The 9,111-nt window shown below is 40.7% G+C and overlaps 1 long non-coding RNA gene across 1 annotated transcript; it reads right to left on the reverse strand.

The window, feature by feature from the left end:
• Positions 1–2,273: 2,273 nt before the first annotated feature.
• LOC133805370 (uncharacterized) lies at positions 2,274–5,320 on the reverse strand. Its single transcript, XR_009878945.1, has 2 exons — positions 5,127–5,320; positions 2,274–2,476 (listed from the first exon to the last, which is right to left on the reverse strand). It is a non-coding gene; the product is annotated as an uncharacterized LOC133805370 (long non-coding RNA).
• Positions 5,321–9,111: the final 3,791 nt, after the last annotated feature.

The following is a 9,111-nucleotide window of genomic DNA, read 5'->3' on the forward strand; positions in this document are numbered from 1 at the left end:
CCGAAATGGGTGGCAGCCACCGTCACCCATACGGTTCCCTCCGTCACGAATAAGATATCCCTCACCAGCTCGGAGGAACGCACAACCAACTTAGGGTGATGAGGAAAGGCGGGCAGGACGGAAACAGGGGAATAGAGAAGCTACTAGGGAACGGAGAGACGCCCAGCCTACGAGAAGCCAAATGTCTCGGTCTCGCACTCCAGAGACGAGGCAGCATGAAAGAAATCCATCTCGGAACAATCATGCGACAAGCCTCGGCAGTGACGACTCAGGGGACACTAGATCAGTCATCATGTATGATCAAGGACGTAGAAATACTGCAAACCAAAGGAACCACTCCGACCTGCGGGAGCACCTAAATTAGAACCGGGGCAGTGGTAATCTTTCGAATCCAAACCTGAGAGATCGCCTAAATGGGTGCAAATATTCCCTGCGAAGACACGAGCCTAGAATTGTGATCAATAATAGCCAATTTTAGGCGAGACCCCCTGTGGACCCAGTTCAATATAGAATTGATCAGTTGGAAAGAGCATTTAGGCTCTTACAGAATGAGCGAGGTCGAAGTCGGGACGAGGATTCTAATGAGGAGCTCGAACCATTCGCTCCCCATATTTCCAACACTCCGCTTCCTCAAGGGTTTCGGATTCCTCATGTCCCGCCTTTTGAAGGGAAATTTGACCCGTACAGTCATTTGAGTACATTTAACACCATAATGAGAACAAGTAATGTGGGTTACGAGCTCAGATGCATGTTATTTCCAGCATCGCTTATAGGACCAGCAAAAAACTAGATCGAAAAATATAAGAGACATTCAATCACTTCTTGGGATCAGCTATCAAAAGATTTCAAGAAGCAGTTTAGAGCCATGATTGGGGTAAGACCCGAGGCATCGACCCCGACCAACGTTCGGCAACAACCAAGTGAAACGTTGAAGAGCTACCTTACAAGGTTCAATCTGGAAGTTGCCCGAGCTCGGGATGTAGATGACAGCGGTCATTTAATCGCCATCCAAGTTGGGGTAATGCCGGGAAGTCCCCTCGGGGATGATATGCAGAGGAAGACTGTGAGGTCTTTAACCGAGTTTAATCGATGAGCTCAGAGGTTTGTCGATGTAGAAGAGGCGAGGTCAACGCTGAATATGACCTCTCAGCCCATAACTACAACGATAAACGTAAACTCTGCCTCGACCTCGTCAGACCCATCAGCCTCGAAGCCCCCTGCAGAAAACCCTTCCAACAGGAAGAAGAATGAAGGAAGTAACCCCGAGGAGGAAGGGGGAAAGAAGAAGAAAGGGGAAAGGTATTTCTCCGTCTATAAGGTGTACACCTAGCTCAACGAGTCTCGGGAGAATATTTACCTGGCTAATGAAAACCAGGTCCCTTTTAGACGTCCAGACCCCATGAGAAATCAAAAGTCCAAGAGAGACTCTAGTAAATACTATCGATTTCACAAAGACACTGGGCACACTACTGATGAATGCAGCCAAACTGAAGGACGAGATCGAAGGACTGATCTTGAGAGGATACTTCAGGCAGTATGTCAGGAACCATAATCAGGCTCCTACCAGCCAGAAGAGAGTTGCGTTGCCCCTGCCCAAAACAACAATTCACGAGCTAGGGAAGAAGAGAGACCCCCTCCGATTGATGGAGAAGATGTGATAACCATCTCGAGTGGGCCTTACCTCGCAGGATCGGGCAAGAATGCCCAAAAGTGATATGTGAACAAGCTAAAAACTGGGGACGGGTCCCCTTATAAACCCGAACCTAGAGCTCCAAAGTACCAAAAGATTGAATCTCAGCCGATAACCTTTACTGAGGACGATGCGTCCCATGTTCAGTTTCCCCACAACAACCCACTGGTCATCGCCTCCAGCTCGCGAATAAGAGAGTTCACTGAGTTCTCATTGATAATAGGAGCTTAGTGAACACTCTCTATAAAGCCACCTTAGAAAAGATGGGACTCGCGCTTCGAGACCTAAAAGCTTGTGCAACGAAATTGTACGGTTTTTCAGGAGAGGGGATTGCCTGTATGGGGTCCATTGAACTCCCTGTATCCTTGGGAGACTACCCAGTCTCAGCAACCAAGATGATGGAGTTTGTAGTAGTGGACCTACCATCGTCTTACAACGTGCTGCTCGGGAGACCCGCCCTAGTAGGGCTGGGGGCAGTCTCGTCTGTAAGGCATTTGGCCATCAATGTAACGACCCGGATTTTCAAGACTCGATAATGCGGAAATATAAATGTTTTCATTTAACAAAATGTCTCAAAAACCCATAGAAAAAAAAACTTTTTAAAAAGTCGTATGGCCATACTTAACATTTAATTACAAACATGTTTTATAAAGATTAGAGTGAGCCTAGTTTAGGAAAATTACACAACATTTCCAAAAATAAAAAGGCTTCCCAAAAGGTCGGTCCACATGTACATTTGCAAGGAAGACTCCAGCGCTCACTGCTCTGCCTTGCCCTTGCACTTACCTACAATATGAAACAACTAGGTAAGCGAAAACGCTTAGTAAGATCAACTTTCAAACAAAGCATGTAGAGAATTAGGGTTCCGGACCCTAAACAATCAATTTCAAGAACGCTAAAGCGTCCTGGCAAACTTATGGTCATGCCTGATAACCAATGATAAATTAATTCGTAACTAGATAAAAATCCTGCACTCAGAAAATCCCAGAACAAGCAGATATATTATATCACAACTATATCTTACCAACAATTATATCCCTGCACTCAGAAAATCCCAGAGCAAGCAGATATATTATATCACAACTATATCTTATCAACAATTATATCCCTACACTCAGAAAATCCCAGAGCAAGCAGATATATTATATCACCAAATAATTCGAGACCAACGCTCGACAATTTCCAACAATTCATGCGTAACGCGCCCTCCAACATAATTGCTAATCTGTAAAAGAGAACTGAGTCCCCACACTAAGATCTAGCCAATAAATATTCTCATCAAGGGTAACTATCGTGTTACCTAGGGCATCGCTACATATTCAAGAGTGTAATCCAATTTACACGATTTTATGGAGACTTCTATGTTAATCAGTGGTGCTGGTGAGCAGCTGCCCCTAGGGTGTTCAACCTCACTCTATCTTGGCAACCCCTAGTATCTCTAGGCACTCTCACAGAATGGCCAATATTCACGGCTGCTATCCGGGAATAACTTATCAGAGCACTTGCTCGGATTCTAACCGTCCAATGATTAAGTAAGCATGAGGGCCCCTAGGTCCCATTTATCTTGGCGCCCCTAGGTTTAACCAGCTTATCCTCATCTCATGGCCACTCGTCTCGGTAATGAACCGGACATAAATAAAATCAAGCAGTGTGACGGGGATCAACCGTCTAGGATATGACGGACTTCTACCGTTCATATTTTCTAAATCAGCACTCACTAGACTAACGTCTCTAAGCAACTTTCTATGACAGCCTATGTATATGCATGTATCCCTATACTAACATACAAGACAATAATCATTTCATGTTGCAGCCATACAATATAAGTTGACTTACTTGGAGTCCTTAGCGCTCAGCAAGTTTTCACCCTCCAACGTTCAGTCCAGTTACGCTTAGCCAATACTGTAGTTATCCATACAGTATACTCGGATTAATTATGGCACTCATAATTCATTATTATTATTTTGGGCAGTTTGGTCATTTTAATAAAAGTCATATGTAAGGATTTACAATCCTTATTTGGTTTTAAACCTATTAAGGAAAGTTATACAAAATATTCGAGACTAAACCCTAAGTCTCAGGGAGACCTATCCTAAGGTCTCGATACCTAGGCTCGGGTATCACAATGGTATTTCCCACAATCCGCTAAAAATCTTATTCTTTCAAGGTATCGCTATTAACCCGCACTTTCGACTAGTCGGTTAAAATATCTAAGATTTTAGCCGGTATTATATCCAGAAAATACAAATAAATTCCTTAATTATTTTTAAAGAAAATAAACTCTTTAAATTTTCCTTTTATTTTTCTTAAGGTTTTAATATCTAAAAACCGTTTTAAGAAAATTGCCTAATTTGTCTTAATTAGGAAAACCGTTATAAATTTCTCATCTTGACTAATTAATTTTCCAAAAGCAATTAATCAATTTTACTTACTAGGAAAATAATTTATTTAATTATTTTCTCAAAATATAGGGTTTTAAACCCTCTTTTAATTTATTAACTATTAATAAATTAAATCTCTTATTTTTAGAAAGAATAAAAACTCTTTAATAAAAATAATTCATTTAAACTCAAAGGGTAAATTTTAGTGAAAATATGATTTCAAGACTTACCATTTTATATCTTGAAATAAGCAAAATTTTACTTTTTACCTTATGTTCCAAAATCTCATTTTTACACTAAGTGTGAAAAACCTATTTTTCACATTTTTAACTACATACTTCGTTAGTTCATAACTTGAAATTTACTTACCCAATTGTTACCAAAATTTCCCAATTCCATTTTTGTTATGCCATTTAGGTCTTTGTAAAATCTTAGGTCAAAATGAGCATTTTTGATTGGTGAAATCATTTTCCAACAATGAGGTAAAAATGACCTTATTTTTTTCCAAACTTTGACAGTTAATAACTTTCAAACCGTTTAATATTTTCTTACCAAATTTTACAGTGGACTAATAGGTTATGCCAGCAATATGTCCACAAAATTTTAGAAAAAAACTGGGTTCATTTTCCCTATACAGTGGCTGTCCAAATTTGGTTCCGAAAATAAGAATACGAAAAAACAGTTTTTTACCTAAACTTTGAAATATCATAACTTACTCATTTCTAAACATTTTTTAGTGTTTCAAAAGCTCAATTTTATGTACTCAATCTCAACAACATCACAGTACAGTTTAATTTTACAAAAAAAATATACAGTGGCTGCTTGACCCCTTGGAAGTCACAGCTTAAAACATGTTTTGTTTTAGGGTATCCTACAAAACCCTTGGGGGTTTTGGTTCCCATTTTCAAAAATCAATACACATGCATCATAAAAATTATTAAACAACTACCATAACCTTATTACATCATCAACAAGAAACTCTAAGCATTAGATATACAAAATAATGCTTAAAACTAAAATCCCTACAACAAACTCATCAAAAGTAAACTTTTTACCTCTTTGGTGTTCTTGCTTAAGGTTTGGACCTTCCTATAAGCTTTGACTCCTTCAAAACCTTTCAAAAACCCTAACAAACTTCCCCCAACAACATAGTCAATTAGCTATTTGAAACTCTATGCTTAAAACTTTACAAAAACCTAGATTAGTGAAAGTTTACCTTAGGGAAAATACTTCCTAGACCAAGACTTAGCCTCCAAGTTTTCCTTGGTGTTCTTGAGGTTGAATATTGAGAGAACACTTTGAATGGTCTTAAAAAATGAGATGAGAGTGAATGAGAGAGGGAGAGTGGTCGGATTTGGGGGTTAGAATGGCTCACACAACTCTTCAAAATATCACAAAACACTTGAGTGCTTTTCTACCCACTTGCCCACTTGACTTCTTAATTAAAATGGGAGTTAAACTTTATAAAATTGGGTTCACACCACTCTAAAACACCACATGGCCGGCCACCCTTTCCCATATATGATCATTTCATTATTTTTTAATTTTTTTTTTTATTATTAAAGGTTAATAAAGGTTTCATAAGAAGAAAAGTCCAAATTGGCTTTTGACACCTTTTTTTTTTCACTCTTATTAAGTTTTAATCACCAAACTTAACATTAATTAATTAAATTAAATGTCTCTCACATTTAATTTAATTAATCACATAGTAAAATTTAACCTAAGGTCCATTCATGGAATAAAATTCCCCATTTTGGTAAAATTAGGCATTTAACACAAAATGCCCTAAAATTTCCATTTTCTTTTAGGTTTATTATTTTTGACCAAACTTTAACTTTTATGAATGTATTTTATGCCCAAAATATAATTGCCATGATTTTTCATTTTATTTTCCGAGATTTTTACCCGATCAGGGTTTTTGTGTCAGTCCAGGACCGAAAGTCTTATCTTGACTTTTAAAATCACAAAATTCATATTTTGGCTAGCAATAACTCATGGAATACTTACAAACAAAATATAATATTATTTAAAATAATATTCTTAACCCGGGGGAAAAATCCCGACCCGAGTCGTTTAAAGGTACCCGAAAATGCAGGACTTTACAATCAAGTTCCCAACTTCTAGTGGCATCGGGACATTGAAGGGAGACCAGTTGGCCGGGAGGGAATGCTATTGCATTTCCATAAGAGGAAAGAAGTAGGCGAGCGCACAAGCGCTCATCATTATTCAGAATAAGGATGGGGCAGTTCTAAAGATCGATGAAGAAATCGACCCAAGAGTGGAGGAAAAAACTGATCTCGAACCATTGGAAGAGCACAAAGAAGTCAGGCTCGAAGAATCAGACCCCCCGAAAATGGTAAAGGTCGGGAAAAACCTCCACGAAGAAACCAAATAGCAATTAATTTGCTTTTTGAAGAAGAACCAGGATGTCTTCGCATGGTCACATTCGGACATGATAGGAATAAGTCCAAATGTAGTGAGCCACGTGCTAAATATCGATAAAAGCTTCCCGCCGATGTAGCAAAAGCGATAACTGGATGACGATAGGAAAAAGACCCTTAAAGAGGAGGTCGACAGGTTAAAAGCAAACCGATTCATCAGGGATGCTTTTTACCCCGATTGGGTAGCCAACCCGGTGCTAGTCCCAAACCCTAATGGGACGTGGCGAACCTGCATTGATTACTGGGACCTCAATAAGGCCTGTCCTAAGGGCTGTTTTCCTTTACCACGGATCAACCAGCTCGTAGACACCACGGCAGGGCATGAACTTATGTCATTCATGAACGCCTATTATGGATATAACCAGATTTCCAAGCATGCCCCTGACCAAGAGCATACGAACTTCATAACAGACAAAGGGTTATATTGACGTCAGGCCATTCGGGCACAAAAATACTGGAGCTACTTACCAACGGCTCGTGAACATGATGTTCTCCGAACAAATAGGGAACAACATGGAAGTTTATGTTGATGATATGTTAGTCAAATCTCAACTTAACAATAACCATGTTGATGACCTCGAAGAATGCATTGTCGTATTACGGAAATATAACATGAAGCTTAACCCTCAGAAGTGCTCCTTCGGAGTATCTTCAGGAAAATTCCTGGGTTTCAATGTAAATGCTCGAGGAATAGAAGCTAATCTAGACAAGATCCAGGCTCTGATTGATATTCCTTCACCTCGAAAACACAAAGATGTCTAGAGTTTGACTGGCAGGATGGCGGCACTAAGTAGGTTTATCTCGAAATCTACTAACCGTTGTCTTCTGTTTTTCAACCTATTGAGGGGAGGCAAGAAGTTTGAATGGACAGAGTAATGCGAGTTGGCATTTCAGGAACTCAAGAAACACCTCGCAGAACCTCCCATCTTGTCAAAACCCATTACAGGAGAAGTTCTGTACCTGTACCTCGCTACGACCGAGCACGCCATAAGCGCAGTACTCGTGCAGTAAGAAGAAAAAGTGCAAAGGCCCGTATATTACGTCAGTAAAAGATTATTGGGGGCAGAATCAAGATATCACTTGATGGAGAAGTTAGCTCTCAGCCTAATTCACTCATCTCGAAAGCTTCGACCATATTTTCAAGCGCACCCCATCCATGTACTAACTGATCAACCACTAAGGCAAGTCTTGTCCAAGCCAGAAGCTTCAGGCCGACTGCTTAAATGGGCCGTTGAACTCAGACAATTCGAGATCACCTATCATCCAAGGACGACCATTAGGGGGCAAGCCTTGGCAGACTTCATAGTGGAGTGTACTGGCATGGCCAACAATGAAGTTATAACCCCGGCCCACGAGCTGTGGAAACTTTACGTTGATGGGTCATCTAATGAAAATGGATCGGGGGCAGGATTAATTATGATCACCCCTGTAGGAAGCCGATTTCACTCTGCCTTAAGATTTGACTTCGACACGTCAAATAACGAGGCCGAGTACGAGGCTTTACTGGCGGGACTTCGCATAGCCAAGGAGCTCAAAGCTAAAGCAATACATTGCTACAGCGACTATCAAGCTAGTGGTTAACCAAATCTTGGGAGAGTATCAAGCTCATGGTACGAGAATGGCGGCATACTTAGAAAAGGCAAAATCAGCATTGGGGCATTTCAAGTTCTATGCGATAGAACAGGTCCCCCGAGAATAGAACTCAAATGCGGACACCTTAGCCAGGCTCGCTACCTCTACCGAGAATGACGAACTAAATGTCGTACCAATTGAACATCTCTCGGCACCTAGTATTGACGAGCCAGAACAGGAGGACATGTGTATGATCAATTCCGAGCCTACCTGGATGACTCCGATAGTTGAATATCTCGAGACCGGCATTCTCCCGGAAGAACGGACCAAGGATCGAAAGTTGATGTATCAAATCCCTCATTATACCATTGTAGATGGAAGGCTGTATAGAAGAGGATATTCCATGCCACTACTCCGGTGTGTGACTCCACCCGAAGCTAAGAAAATCATAGAAGAAATTCATGAAGGGTTCTGTGGAGACCATATTGGGGGGCATAGCCTGTCCAAGAAAATCATATGTCAGGGATACTTCTGGCCTACCATCAAATCAGACTCGTTCGACTACGTAAAAAGGTGTGAAGTGCCAATGATTCATCACAATTCCTCGAGCTCCACCATCTGAACTAACTATGATGACCTCGCCATGGCCATTTGCAGTATGGGGAATCAACCTCATAGGCTCCCTTCCGACTGGCAAGGGCGGAGTAAAATATGCAGTAGTCGCCGTAGATTACTTCGCGAAGTGGACAGAAGCTGAAACTTTGGCGACAATAACCTCAAAAAAAGTCCTTGACTTTGTGGTGAAAAACATCGTATGTCGATATGGAATGCCAAGAAGATTGTGTCTGATAATGGTACCCAGTTCGACAGTGATCTGTTTACCAACTTTGGCAAAAAAAAAATGGGATAATAAAGAGCTTCTCATCAGTGGCCCATCCCCAGGCGAATGGCCAGGTCGAAGCTGTAAACAAAACCCTAAAAAGTACGCTGAAGAAAAAGTTGGAAGAAGCTAAGGGAAGATGGCCCA

The sequence above is a fragment of the Humulus lupulus genome, chromosome X (assembly GCF_963169125.1).
Source record: "Humulus lupulus chromosome X, drHumLupu1.1, whole genome shotgun sequence".
NCBI classification, from domain to species: domain Eukaryota; kingdom Viridiplantae; phylum Streptophyta; class Magnoliopsida; order Rosales; family Cannabaceae; genus Humulus; species Humulus lupulus.